The 14,853-nt window shown below is 42.4% G+C and overlaps 1 protein-coding gene across 2 annotated transcripts in view; it reads right to left on the bottom strand.

Annotated features, from left to right (window-relative positions):
* Positions 1–14,853, bottom strand: part of CLASP1 (cytoplasmic linker associated protein 1) — a 354,339-nt gene that overhangs the window by 287,787 nt on the left and 51,699 nt on the right. The window contains exon 1 of one of the 2 annotated variants that reach the window (XM_045287432.1): positions 7,622–7,697. The exons of the other annotated variant lie outside the window; for it this stretch is intronic. The gene's annotated coding sequence lies outside the window, so the exon portion shown is untranslated. Of the gene's footprint in view, positions 1–7,621; positions 7,698–14,853 lie in introns of those variants that run through there. 2 annotated transcript variants of the gene reach the window in all.

The following is a 14,853-nucleotide window of genomic DNA, read 5'->3' as shown; positions in this document are numbered from 1 at the left end:
GGGATGGATAGATAGGTACAGCATGGAGGTATGTAACAGCTAATTAGTCCACACAGCAGTACAGAGGGCTCAGTTCAACTCACTTCCGTGGAACAGTTAATACACTGGAAGCCCTTAAATTCACAAGGGCTGCTAGGTTCAAGGTCAAGAAAGCAAACAGCTGAGTCTTCCCTAAGGCAATGCAGGCAGTCCGGCCACAAGCAGCAAACAGCAGGGTGGGTCACCAACAGTCAGCAGCTCAGGAGCTTAGCAAAGCAGGCCCGGATGGTCTATCGAACTCCAGCAATGCAAGAAGACAGGATCCGACAACCTCAAGCTCAAGTAATGTGTACACCAGCAGCACAGCGAAGCAGATCTCGAAGGAGCCTCAAGCTCTGGCAGTACCATCCACGGGTTGGCTGTCCCACAAGTAGTGTAGCTCATAAGCTGAGGCAGAGAACTAGCTAAAGCAGCCGCACACTGGTCTGATCGCCAGAGTGAAAGAGAGGGGTGGAGCTTGCCGAACCATTTATCTCTTTGCCCTCCAATCAAACTGCAACCTTATTAATCCCACGTTCCTATTGGCCAGGATGGCACAATAAACCTACCTATCACACATTGTAAACTTGATTATCGGATCAAACATGATACTTGTAGTCAGTTGACCTCCCTCTCGATCCACCCTGAATTTGTTCTAGGCTCAAGTATTTCATGCTCAGTCCATGACAAAAATATCTTCCCTGGATTTTTAAATATTGATGGCCATCTTTTCTTTCTTAATCATTATTTGTATTTGTATTTTTATATTATTTTTATTTTATCCTTACCATTTTATTTGTTTTCATTTTTTATTGTTTCTGTTGGGTTTGCCAGTTTGTGAAACACAGGAGTAGATACATAGAGATAATCCCTAATGCAAGGCTTTACAGGAGATATAAGGGTGGGGATGGTGATAGGGAGGATGAGGGGATTTGGAGAGAAAACAATGAAAGCAGGGGAAGGGGTAGGGAGCAATGATTGTGATTACAAAATTTATTTTAAAAAGAGATTTAACCTTGGAAGTATACGATATGTGAATACCATATCAAGAAAATCACACCAAAAAACATGATCGATGGTTAACATAGGTGAAGGCGGAGAAGTTGTTGCAGAGGGACTGCCTTTATGCCAACTGTGGCAGAGTAACTTAGAAAAGAATACCAATAACGGATGTAAGTCACAAAGAGTGCAACTAATGACACTGAAGTATACAAGTGTAAGTTGTGGAATTGAAGACTTCTATTGTATTTTTGCCACGATTAGAAAAATAATAATTACATGAATAACAATGACTACAAGGAAGATTAAAATGTTCTAGAATTGAATATGATGACAATCGTACAACTCTTCTTGATACAACTGAATTATTGGATTGTATGACAAATGGATAAAATACTAATAAAACTTAAAAATAAAAAACGTCACTCTCAGAATCTCACAGGGGCAGTTCTACCCTGGCCTATAGGATCACTATGAGTCAGCATGGGCTCAATGGCAATGAGTTTGTTTTGTTGTTGTTATTAATGTATAATTTAGGTGATTATTTAAATTCATAAAAGTTAATTCAGTCATTGGCAACATTATTTCTGAAGATTTGGAGTGGTAAGAATCCCCTTAGAAATAGACTTGACCAACTAATGTATCTGGACTCAAAAAAAAAAAAAAGCCAAATTCACTGTTATCGAGTGGATGCTGACTTATAATGACCCCATAGAACAGGGATCCAAGTAAAGTGTTGCCTAAGATCATCCAACAACAGTTGCAACCGCACATTGACAGGGAGCTGCCAAAAGCCCAGGATAGAGTCAGAAGAGACATGGAACAAGGGATATCATTGCTGATGTCAACGGACCTTGGGTTAAAGCAGAAAATACCAGAAAGATGCTTGTTTGTGTTTCACTGACTACGTAAAGGCGTTCTACTGAGTAGACCATAATAAACTGTGAATAATCTTGAGAATGGGAATTCCGGAAATCTTCATTGTGCTCATTCAGAACTTGTACATGGATCAAGAGGCAGTTGTGTGAACAAGACATGGGAAACAGTATAGTTTACAATCAGGAAAGGTGTGTGTCAAGGTTGTATTCTCTCACCATACTTGTTCAGTCTATATCCTGAAAAAATCATCAGAGAAGTGGGATTATATGAAGAGTGCAGCATCAGAATTGGAGGAAGGCTTATTAACAACCTGCGATATGCAGATGACACAACCTTGCTTGCTGTAAGTGAAGAGGAATTGAAGCGTTTGTTGAAGATCATGGATTGCAGCCTTCAGGGTGGATTAAAACTCATGTAAGGAAGACAAAATTCTCACAAATGGACCAATAGGTAACATGATGATAAATGGAAAAAAGGTTGAAGTTGCCAAGGATCTTATCTTGCTTGGATCCACAATCAATGCTCATGGAAGCAGCACTGGGTAAAGTGCTGCACAAGACTCTTTAGAGTGTTGACGAGCAAGGATGTTACTTTGAGGACTAAAGTGCACCTGACCCAGGCCATGGTCTTCTCCATTGCCTCAAACAAATGTGAAAGTTGGAAGATTAAAGAAGAATTGATGCATTTATATTGTGGTGCTAGAGAAGATTATTGAAAGTATCATAGACTGCTAAAAGGGCAAACAGATCCGTCTTGAAGGAAGTAAGGCCAGAGTGCTCCTTAGAGGCAGGAATGGCAAGACCTCATCTTACACACTTTGGTTCTGTTGTCAGCAGAGACCAGTCCTTGAAGAACATCAGGCTTGGTGAAGTGGAGGGGCAGCGTAGGAGGGGAAGGCCCTCAACACGATGGATCCAAACAATGGCTGCATCAATGGGATCAGGCACAGGAACAATTGTGAGGATGGCACAGGGCTGTGCAGTGGTTCATTCTGTTGTGCACAGGGTTGCTACGGACTGAAGCCAACTCCACAGCACCTAATAACAACATAGGACAGGGAAGAACTGGCCCTGTATCAGTTACTGCAGCTCTTGATGGGAGGAGAAAATTGCCAACTTTGTGGTTAGCAGCCCAACTCATAGACACTATGCCACAAGGGCTCCTACGTATCTGGACAGAAGGGACAAATGCGGGCATCTATATTTTAACATGCTCCTGAAGTGATTCATTGGACTTAATTCCCACAACTACACTACTTTTTTACTAACTTCTAATAGTAAGTGCTCCAATAGGAAAAAGGTTGGTGGTTTGAACCCACCAAGAAGTGTCTTGAAAGATAAGCCTGGTAATCGCCTCCCAAAGATCATTCTTGAAAACCAATGAATCGGAATTAACTCAACAGCAATAAGAACATGTCAGGCACTGTTCTCACACTTCATGAGATTGTTTCATTTAAACAGACCTACCAGTAGACAATATTAAAAAATCCCTTTCACAGCAACCCTATAGGAAAGGGTACAACTGCCCTGTGAGACTGTCACTCAGCTGTTCTCAACCTGTGGGGTGAACGACCCTTTCACAAGGGTCACCCAATCCATAACAGTAGCAAAATTAGTTATGAAGTAGCAACGAAAATCATTTTATGGTTGGGGGGGTCACCACAACATGAGGAACTGTGTTAAAGGGTTGCGGCATGAGGAAGGTTGAGAACCACTGCTGTAACTCTTTAAGAGAGTAGAAAGCCCGGTCTTTCTCCTAAGGAGAGGCTGGTAGTTTCAAACTACAGACCTTGCAGTTAGCAACCCAATACGTAACCACTATTAACAATCTTCCCCAAATGCATAGGTAAAGACACTTAAATACAGAGATTAATTAGCCCAGAGTCATAGAGCAGAGTCCAGATACAACAATGTTTGAAAATTGCTGATAGTTTCCTAAACTTAGAAAATAGGTACACAGGTCATATTAAAGCCCTGTGTTTTACTTCAAACATTGCATTTAAAGGACACTGATAAAGCAGAGTTGTCTAAAGACAACATGATGAAAACCATATTAAATAGGAGTAGATAAACGATCAAGAGTTGTTTACATGTCAGTTTCACTAACATCACTTCACAATATTTTGTCTGTCTCCCTATTACACTATGAGCCCCAGAAGTTTGGGGACTACTTACATACATCTTTTCAACTATACTTATGCCCTTTCGTCTTCTCAACTGCACTATATAAAGCCTGATAAGTGTCCTATGAAATGTAAAGGGCTATAAAGTGGAGATTAGGAGAATAGTACAAGACAAGCCAATATTTTCTTCCACTGTACATAGAGTTGCTATGGGTTGAGACTAGCATGGCAGTACCTAACAACAACAACATTATGGGGAGAAGAAACAGACTCGCATCAGGTTACTTGTGGGGGTTTAATGAAAGAGCAACAGGTAAAAGAAGGGAGCAGATTTAATAAAACTATTTTTATTAATCAAACCTGTCTAGTAACAAAAATACCTAAAGTATAAAGCTCACGATCAGAAATGTAGTAGATATAACATAGGATATGGACTATCTGTCCTCTAGTTGTTCTTCCAAGATTTATGTTGTATTCTAGATTATGATATATTTTATTTATGCTTCCATACATTATATGATCCCCATTACAGGTATATAAATTCTGCAGTAAACATCAGAAGACACCAAATTGTGTTCTACAAAGCCCCTGTGCCCTCAAGGACCGAGGAAAGAGTAACTGCACAGGAGTGAATCTTCCGCAAGTGGAAAAGTGAAGACGACAACATCTTAGTAAGGAGTGGAAGGACTTCCATGCAGGAAAAAGAGAAGTCAAAACAGGGATTGTGGAAGAAAGCCCATCTAAGTGCATTTGAGATAAGTCTTAGCAAACCCATGGGGAAATTGCAGAGTATGAAGGCTACAAGAATTTGGGAAGGAAAAGCACTGTGTGTGGTAATGATCTGAGTATCAAAGAAAGAGGCAGCCTTGGGGTGGTGAAGAACCAGCTGGAAACCATCGGTAAATTCTGGAGCTGAAGAAGCCTTGCGAGATCATTTAGTCAACCACATATCATGGATGATGCTCCTGCTGGCAATGGGTAAAAACAAATTATATTTTAGAACTATAATTACTGTATATACTTGAGTATAAGCCGACCCGAATACCAGCTGAGGCACTTAGTTTTACCACAAAAACCTCATTAAAAATGTGCTGAAAAGCTCAGCTTATACTCAAGTACATACAGTATATCATATTTCCTCTGTTGCCAATTCTTTCCTCTACTTGCTATTTTTTAACAAACAAATGCTCAAGCATGTTCTTTTTAAAACTCCTGTCTACTATGTGACAGATATTTCCACTATTTCATTTAACAATAAAACTTGCATTATCAAAATAGCCAAAAAGTCTAATATTTAAAAACCCTTAAATTATTGTAATATTTGTCCATTCTACTATGAAATTAAAAAAACGTTATACCACTAAGCACTATGACTTTAAGTAGAAGGTTTTTAAGAACAAATATTTTAAGCTTCAGGTCTAAATTCAAGAAAAAATCAAGACACTTACCTATATAAGAAAGCAGAATTAACAAGACACTGAAGCAAAAAATCTAAAAACAAAGCCAGTGGATATAACAGGTTTTAATAATAAACATAACGTTATTTTGGCCAATCATTTCTCAACAGCCCTGTCAAACTATTTTAAGGATCTGAAATCTTGCACTATAAAAAGCAAGTTCCCATAAGCTAAGTACACTAAACCAATCCTATCACACTAGTTAAAGAAGCAAACAAATCAAACTTCAGATGTTTGCTTGTTATCAGAACAGTAAAACATTTAATTATTGTGTATATATATTATACAGTTGTCTGTGAGTTAATTCAAAGCAGCCTACTAAGAGATTTTGAATTTAGATTCTAACACAAATTGAATTCTAACACAATGTAAACTTAGCTAAAGCTTTTTCCTGCATTTGGAACTCCAGTGCAAGATACAATATTCACCTCCCCCATCGCCTCAAAAGTCTCTTCAAAGAAGCTCCAATTTTGGCTAATTTTAATTGGTTAAGTTAAAAGTTCTGGATGAAAACTCAACAAAAATAAAACCTTTTAAATCTAACACTGCACTACAACTTAGCTAATAATAACTATACAAGTAGTTTTGAGTACCAACTGCTAAAAAAGTAAAATTACAGCTTTAAGCGTGAATAAGCAAGCCTTTCACCAAAACTTATAGCATTCACGTTATTTTTATCTTTATGATGGCTGCATGTTTCTTTTCTCCCACTGGCTTGATGCACAATGTCAACGCCAACTATTCCTCAGCAAGTCCACTTGCCAGCTAGGTATCAAGAGTTCAGTATTACGTCACAAGTCATAATAGTAAGCAAAAGAACACTTCTAAAAGCCAGAATAGATACGACTGGCCCCTCAATAGGGCACAGGGCACATGGTATCCCAAACTCTCACTTCTTGACTCGCCAAGACCGGAGGATATGAAGCTCTTTCTGCCACATTTAAAAATCAATTATCATGTTTAAAGCACTCACAAGTCTTATCGGAGACCAAATGATCAACAATTACTCTAAAGTAAGGATGAAAGGGTAAGGGGACAGGAAAATAACATTATTTTCAGTGGAACATCCAGAACGAAATTAATATGACACAGTGGAAAATATAGCTGAAGTAACTGAACAATTTGTGTAGTAACAGTTACCAAAGGAAATTCTACTTGGTTGTGTAAACTGCCATCAAAAACACAAATAAAAAAAGGTTTAATAGATACTACAAATGGTCAGTATTTAATAAACAGACCACATTATAAGTCTGAAACTCACTTAAACGCAACACCAGGTGCTTTAAGGCTCCACCTAGACTTTTTTAATTTGGGGGAAACAATGAAACAAACACAACTATTTTGAATGCATTTATAATACGTTAGATTATGGACTCCCCAAACTCATCCGCACAGCTTAGAAAATGGAAAGCCAAATTCGATTAGCTCCCCAGTAACCCAACGGGGCTAACAACGTGCACGGTGATCACACTGGCATCTTGGCCAGAGCGCCTTGCTGCCAATGCTGAAGAACAACAAAGGCAAGTTGAAGAAGCTGCAGGAGGCTGAAGTGAGCCTGTATCTGTTTCTGCCGCTTCGGGGAAAAGCTCTGTGCAGGCTCCAAGGGCGAAGGGGACCACATCCCTCCGGGTGGACCGCCCTGCACAGCGCCTCCAAGTCCGCTTTGTCTGCCGGGCGGGGAGCGCTGGCCTCCTCCGCCACAACCCTTTCCTCCGGGTCTTTCTCCACATCCGTCCTGGGCCGCCGAGGAGCTGAGGTGACTCCCCTCGCTCCCTTTCCTGGCAGCCCCCGGCTCCTTTCAAACAGGACCTCGGGGGCTTCCCCCGGCCGGCCCAAGAAACTAGGGGATGGGGTGGGGTCTCGGGCAGACAAGGGCACACAAAGCCGCGCTGGCCGCTGCCCCGCACCCCGTCCTTGCAAAGCAGCCTGGGATCGGCGACCTACCGGTGGAATCAAGAACCCTCCATCCAGCTCCGCGTCCCAGTTCCCGTCCAAGTGCCGCCCCCTCCCCCGCAAAGTGCACCCGAGAGTCCAAGGCAGCACTGGACCTCCGCTCACCCCGACTCGCAGCCTGGACTGCAGGTTGGGGGACAAGGGCCTCGCAGGGCTCGGTTTCTAAATCTCCTCGCCCTACCCCAATACTTACAGTTATTATTCTCGACTGCTGCTGCGGCTGCGGCTGCTCCTGCGCACCAGACAGCCACCGCCTTCTCCTCCACCCCCACGAGGTGAAGCGATCCGGGTTGGGGTTAAAAAAAAAAAAAATGGAGCCTAACGCGCCTGCGCAGTGCAGTCTCTGTCGCTGTTTTTTTTCCCCCTGACGGCTCCCGACCAGGTTTAACCATAGAGAGGGCAAACCAAGGCCAGAGCGGCGGCTGCCTCTCTATGGTCACGCCCCGCGACTACGCGGGGCCTGCTGTTCGGAACCGGTGGAGCGGCTGTCTCCAAACACGTTTTGCCTCCTCGCCGAGCTCTAGTTGGCCCCGATGAGCACTCGTAGAGGAGGAGGTGCTTTGAGGAAAGGGTGTAGCTCGGTCCCTGGGGGAACTGCGGCACAACTCAGGCCAGCATCAGGAGGGTCGGCCCGAGACGATCGAAGCACTCGGACACCAAAAGCAGAGTACGACGAGCAAAGCTGGGAGGAGTCGCGAGAGCCTGGATAAAAGTCTTCCGGCCGGTACTTCCTCTGACCGTAGTCTAGTACCTGAAGGAAACCTTTGACTGGTGGGTCACTGACGTCTGACTTCCCGTCTGGCGTTTCGAATGAAGGAATTTTGCCCTGCGCCATCCCGTGAGAGGGTTGTGCCTCGCTCGGAAGCACAACTTTGGGAGCATTTTTGGCTGTGGGAGCTCGAACTCCCCTTGTGAAGGCTTCGGAAACCCTAGAAACCTCCAACCAAAATCAAGGTTGTACTTACAGCAAGTAACGTTGCTTCAGTCCTTTCCGCGGTACTCGCCTATATAAATGGAGCTTTGGTGCCTCGTGGTCGGCAGTTCAAACCACTAGCAGATAAGCGAGAGATTGCGCTTTCTATTCTCGTAAACAGTTTCAGAAACCCACAGGGGGTCCCTGTGAGTCAGCATTGACTAGATGTCAGTTAGGTTTGTTTTTGTTTTTTTCCTTATATAAGTTTTTTGAAGGATGAAAACTACAAATTACAAGGGAAATATTGAAGACAGGTTTTTTGCTACCTCCGCACCTACACTTCTGCTACTCTGACAATGAAAGTTTTTGGTGTGAGTTTATGTTCTTCCTCTTACAAATTCACTCAGCATATGTTGCAATTAAGAAATTGGAATGCTCACGACACATGGAATCCAGGAAGCGGAATGGCAGTATCAGTCCCAGAAGGGTAGGAGGAAGGGGGAAGCGATCGCAATGGTGGACACATAACCACACACACCCCCTTCAGGGGGACTAACAACAGAAACCATGGGGGAAGGGAGACAGTGGTCGGTGTAAAATATGAAAATAATTTATCAAAGGGTCACGAGGGCGGGGGGAGGGGGGGGAAAAAAGAGTGATATCAAGGGTTCAATAGAAAGTAAATGTCCTGAAAAGAATGCTGGCAACATATGTACAAACATGCTTGATACAATTGATGTATGGATTGTTATAAGAGTTGTAAAAGCCCCCGATAAAAGGAACTTTTAATAAAGGGAAAAAATTGGAGCAAAGTTCAATTCTCAGCAGTTACTTTACATGCATACAGGGAGATCATTCTGATTCTGGAAAAGCAGCAAGTGGCTTGAAGTTCACTCCAAAAGCAAACTCACTGCCAGAGTGAATTCTGACTCTTAGCAAACCTGCAGGACAGAGTAGACTACCCCTGTGCCTTCCAAAGCTTGTGGGACTTTACAGGAGTAGACAGCGTCATTTTCCTCCTGAGGAGTGATGCAGCTTTGTACTGATCTTGCTATTAGCACATTAGCAGTTCAAAGAGTAACAGTGCCACCGAGGATCCTTTTGAAGTAAGCTAGTTACTGTTAGGAGAATAGGAGATTAATCATTGGCTAATGTTAACATGATTTCTGAACCCTTCTCTCTCACTCACTCTCTTAAATCATTTTATTTGGGGGCGCTTACAGCTTATTGAGATAAACTAGTTTAGTTCCCAAATTCCATTGGGCTTCCTTCCAAGGATTCTTAGGGTTGGTTCTTGCTAAATGAACTTTCTCATTGATTTGTTTGTTCCATTATCATTGCCCTTTTTTATCACTACGTTTTAAAAATCCAATCTTTGAACATCTGCAAATATCTGAGAATACATTATATGCAGTATGTATTACTTACGTAATGTGTACATAAAAAATAACAGATGGTAGCATTAGTGATTTCAATATGTTATTAAGTCTAGGATTACCTGTAGTAGGCGACTTCTGGCCTGGAAGATATTCCAGTGAAGACTTACAGCCTCGGAAACCCACAGGGGAAGTTCTGCTCCCATTTTGTCACTATGACGTGGTATCGGCTTTATGGCAGTGAGTGGGTTTTTTGACGCAACTGCAGCCATCTCGGTGCAGCTGTGGTTTGAACTCACTAACCACTCCACAGGAGAAAGTTGCACAGCCACAGAAACCTTGTTCAAGGTCACTATAAGTCAGAATCAACTCAGGGACACTGGGACCCATTTGCAGCCATGAGATTTACTTTAAGAGAGTCTAGAGCAGCAGTTTTCAACCTGTGGGTCAAATGACCCTTTCACAGGGGTCACCCAATTCATAACAGTGGCAAAATTACACTTATGAAGTAACTACAAAAATAATTTCATAGTTGGGGATCACCATAACATGAGGAACTATATTAAAGGGTTGCAGCATTAGGAAGGTTGAGAACCACTGGTCTACAGTCTTTTTCATTAAATCAATGGTTTGTTAACATCTTTTAACTGGAAAAGATTATTTACATTGCTAGGTTCTCTACAGAGCAAAACCAATTATACACATATGTATATATTTAGAGAAATTTATACCAAGAAAATGATTCTAGAGTTGTAGAAGCAAGCAAGTTCTGACAGAGTCCAAGTCTGTGGGTTAGGTGCTAGACAAGACTTCTGACCCGTGTAGCTTCATGGGTTGATGAATTCGAGACCAGCAGAAACACCACAGGCTGGTGGCTGCAGAGGAGGATGAATCCAAGGTCAACAAGCCAGATGACAAGCTGCTGCTAGCTCCCAGATACAGCAGGCAGTATGGCAGTTCATTGGCTCAAGTCCAAAGAGCCAGAAATCCGTGAACCAGATGCAGGATGTAGGCCCAGCAAAAAGCTAGCAAGCATTCCCACAGCAACCACTAATAGAGGAAATGGGTCTCAACCTGAGGAAACTTCCTTTCAATTGCATCAGGGCTGTTGACCTACGAAAGGGGATTGCATTACACCCTACTCTTCTTAAAACTGTTCAGCATGGAGGTAGACATTTCTGACTTATGGCTTCTTTATTGCCATGAGGCAGGGGTCAAACAGCTTCCATAATCCGTCCTTCTTTACCTATTTTGGTACCAACCATTCCTTCCACATCACTCTGCATCTATGTTGGATTCAGTACTTTGTTGGAATGGCCACACAACTCACAGAGAATAGTCACAATGAAGGGACTTTGTTGTTTGGTACTCTGGATTCTTGTGCATAGCAACCCTGTGTACACAGAACAAAACACCGCCCAGTCTTGCACCATCTTCACAATTGTTCTTACGTTTGAACCCATTATTGCAGCCACTGTGTCAAACCATCTCATCAAGGGCCTTCCTCGTTTTCGCTGCCGCTCCACTTCACAAAGTATAATGTCCTCCTTCAGGGACTGGTCTCTTCTGATAACATGTCCAAAATACGTCCTGCCGTCCTTGCCGTTAAGGAGCATTCTGGTTGTACTTCTTCCAAGATGGAAGGAACTGTTAGAGAAGTTAGTAGGTTATCACAAGTCAGGAACAGCAAACAATACAGGTATAGTCTTTGGTCTCCTCAGCCAATAGCCAAGTCTCTCCAATTCTCAGCCAAATGATACCCAAGTCTCCCTCTGCTCCACAGTCTCTTAGCCATGTGGTCCTTTGGCCTTTGCCTCATTAGCCAGGAAGCCAGCCTGCCTATCCCACAGTTTCATAGTCTTGGGCCAGATGAGGAGAAGGTACCTCATCTCATCGCTCCTCCTCTAGCCTCCATGCCACACTCTGATATATCTGAGCAGCCTATGCCAATTCAGACAGACAAAGATCTTAGTCCAAGGTTCTAGGAGTTTTTCTCTCTGCTCTTACTTCAAAGATGACACATCCTTATATCCTGGGGAGGATGTACCATCTTTAAAGGGAGGGGGTAGTAAGGAAAACTGACTGATTCCCTCTTAGTTTTACCACTCTTTGCATACTTCCACCCAGCCATTTGGTGGGACTTAGAGACTTGAGTCAAACTCAAAACACACTCCCATCCAGTGGGTATTGTGATATCATAGTGATATCACAGGGCAGTATAGAACTGCCCATGTGAGTTTCGGATACTGTAACTCTATAAAAATAAAAAGTCCCATCTTTCTCCAGAGAACCAACTGGTGGTTTCAAACTGCTAAACTTGTAGTTTACAGCCCAATGTGTAACTAGGTCTCCTTGAAACTTGTGATAAAGAACAAAAAATCAAATCATTTTGAATGAGGGGAAGTTCAGATTGGGGACCCAAGACCCATCTGTAGGCAACTGAACATCCCCTTGCAGAAGGGTTGCGGGGAGGAGACAAGCCAGTCGGTGCAGTACAGCAATGATGAAACATACAACTTTCCTCTAGTTCCTAAATGCTTCCTCACCCCCCCCTAGCTCCACCACCCCGCCACTATCATGATCCCAATTCTACCTTACACATCGTGCTAGACCAGAGGATGTACACTGGTACAGATAGGAATTAGAAACACAGGGAATCCCTTCAGGACCACTGGTGAGAGTGGCAATACAGGGAGGATGGGGTGGAAGGGAGAACCAATTGCAAGGATCTACATATAACCTCCTCCCTGGGGGATGGACAACAGAAAAGTGGGTGAAGGGAGACGTCAGACAGTGTAAGACATGACAAAATAATAACATAAATTATCAAGGGTTTATGAGGGAGGGGGGAATGGGGAGGGAGGGGAAAAATGAGCTAATATGAAGGGCTCAAGTAGAAAGCAAATGTTTTGAGAATGATGATAGCTACAAATGTGCTTGACACAAAGGATGAATGTATGGATTGTGATAAGAGTTGTATGAACCCAAAATACAATTATTAAATTTTAAAAAAAGAAAAGAAATTTCACTCCACCACTCTACTCACAGCAGATTCCACTATGGAGTTTATTTTATTATGTTAGATCACATTATGGGGGATTAAACTTAAAGGGGAAAAAAACTCACTGCCACCGAGTCAGTTCCAACTCATAGCAATGCTACAGTAGAACTGCCCCTGTAGACTTCTAACACTGTAACTCTTTACAGAAGTAGAAATGCTATTCTCCTCAGGAGCGGCTGGTGGTTTCAAACTGCTGACTTTGTACTTAACAACTGAATACATAACCTCTATGCTGCCAGGATTCCTGTTATGGGGTCTCATGTACCAAACCAACAGAACTTCTGGTCCAGCTAAACTGACATAAAACCTAATTATCACACACTGCTGTGGAACAGTTTCTGGCAGGCTTTTGTAATTTGGATCAGGTTTTTTATGGTTAACAGTTTTGTGGATTTGATCATCTTTAAAGTAAATGTGAGATGCCTGTTGTGAATTTGCCTCTTCACTTCCAATGCACCCACATGGAGTTCCGATCGTCGAGCTCGCAGGGTGTGTATGCGTTGGGAGGGAGATGCAGGAGAACTCTCAAGCAATTCTCACTAGCCTCAGGAATTGAGTTGTTATGGTTGTTGAGCCCAGACTAAAAGAAAGCCATGTTTAGGCCCAGCAAGAGTGCAGAAAAGGGAAGGCCCTATGGTTTAGAGCGATACAGAGAGCGTGAAAGATGTGACTCTGGCCGGATCTCGGAAAGATAACTTCTTTTGGGTTAAAACACAAGCAACCTTTGTAAAATGAACAGGTGATACTGAAAGAACATGCCCCCCAAAAAGTATGGGCAAAATTTTTGAGGAAATAGATGGTATCTAGGAAGACAATGAAATTAAGTGTGAGAGAGGGGGGACAGTAATACAGGAAACTGGTAAATAAAGTTTTCAAATAGGATGGGAAGTATCTCGAAACCAAGTAGAAAAATCAACATTTCGTATATATTATTTAAGCTATAAGTTGAAATATGATGAAAGGACTGTTTTCGAAAATGGCCCTGACAGTGGAAACTGAATATAAACTCCAATTTTTAAAGTATTTATGGAGGCCTTACCCCTTAAGTGGCACTGTAGCATAGGCGTTGGATTGCTGATGGCTCAAACCCACCAGATTCTCTACGGAAGAAGGCTGAATATGTCCCCATAAAGATTTATATTCTTAGGATCACTAAAAGAATTGATTTGATACAGTGGGTTTGGTTTTGGTAAGAAAGATATACCAGGCATTATATGTAAATTAATTTAAATTATATGTAAATTATACCGTGGTACCTGTAACCTACTGTATTCATAGTGTCTGCACTGTCCACTGTGGCCTTTCTTTTCTGTTTTAAGATCATTTTATTGGGAGCTTTTACAGCTCTTAGAACAATCTATACATTCATTACTTTCTAAACATTTACTTTCTATTTGAGCCCTTAGTATTAGCTCCTCTTTTTTCCCTGCCCCCCCCCACACTCATGACTCCTTGATAAATTATAAATTATTATTATTATTTTCATATCTTGCACCGACCACTGTCTCCCTTCCCCCACGGTTTCTGTTGTTCATCCCAGTGGGGTAGGAGTGGAGGGTATTGTTACATGTCAATCATTGTGATCGGTTCCTCTTCCTCCCCTCCACTCTTGGTATCGCTACATTTCTGTTACTGAGGGGTTCATCTGACCTGGATTCCATGTGTTGTGAGATATTATCTGTCCCAGTGTACAGGCTCCCATCTAACCCACAGTGAAAGGCAGGACTGGGGTCATGATAGTGGGGTGTGAGGAAGCCTCAGGAAACCAGAGGAATATTGTGTTTTATCAGAGCTATACTGAGCCCTGGTTGACTCATCCCTTACTTGTCACTCATCTGTGAGGGAATGGCCTATTGTCTATAGATGGGTTTGGGGTCTCTGCTCTGACCCCCCTCATTCTCAACAATATGTTTTGTTTGTTTGTTTGTTTGTGGTCTTTTTTAAAACATTTTATTAGGGGCTCATACAACTGTTATCGCAATCCATACACATATCAATTGTGTAAAGCGCATTTGTACATCATTCTCAAAACATTTTCTCTCCACTTAAACCCCTGACATTAGGTCCTCATTTTT

The sequence above is a fragment of the Echinops telfairi genome, unplaced genomic scaffold (assembly GCF_000313985.2).
Source record: "Echinops telfairi isolate 266 unplaced genomic scaffold, ASM31398v2 ScPeMD7_15;HRSCAF=58, whole genome shotgun sequence".
In the NCBI taxonomy this organism is placed as follows: Eukaryota; Metazoa; Chordata; class Mammalia; order Afrosoricida; family Tenrecidae; genus Echinops; species Echinops telfairi.
Note: the sequence above shows the minus strand (reverse complement) of the source record. Positions and strands in the feature narration are given on the sequence as shown.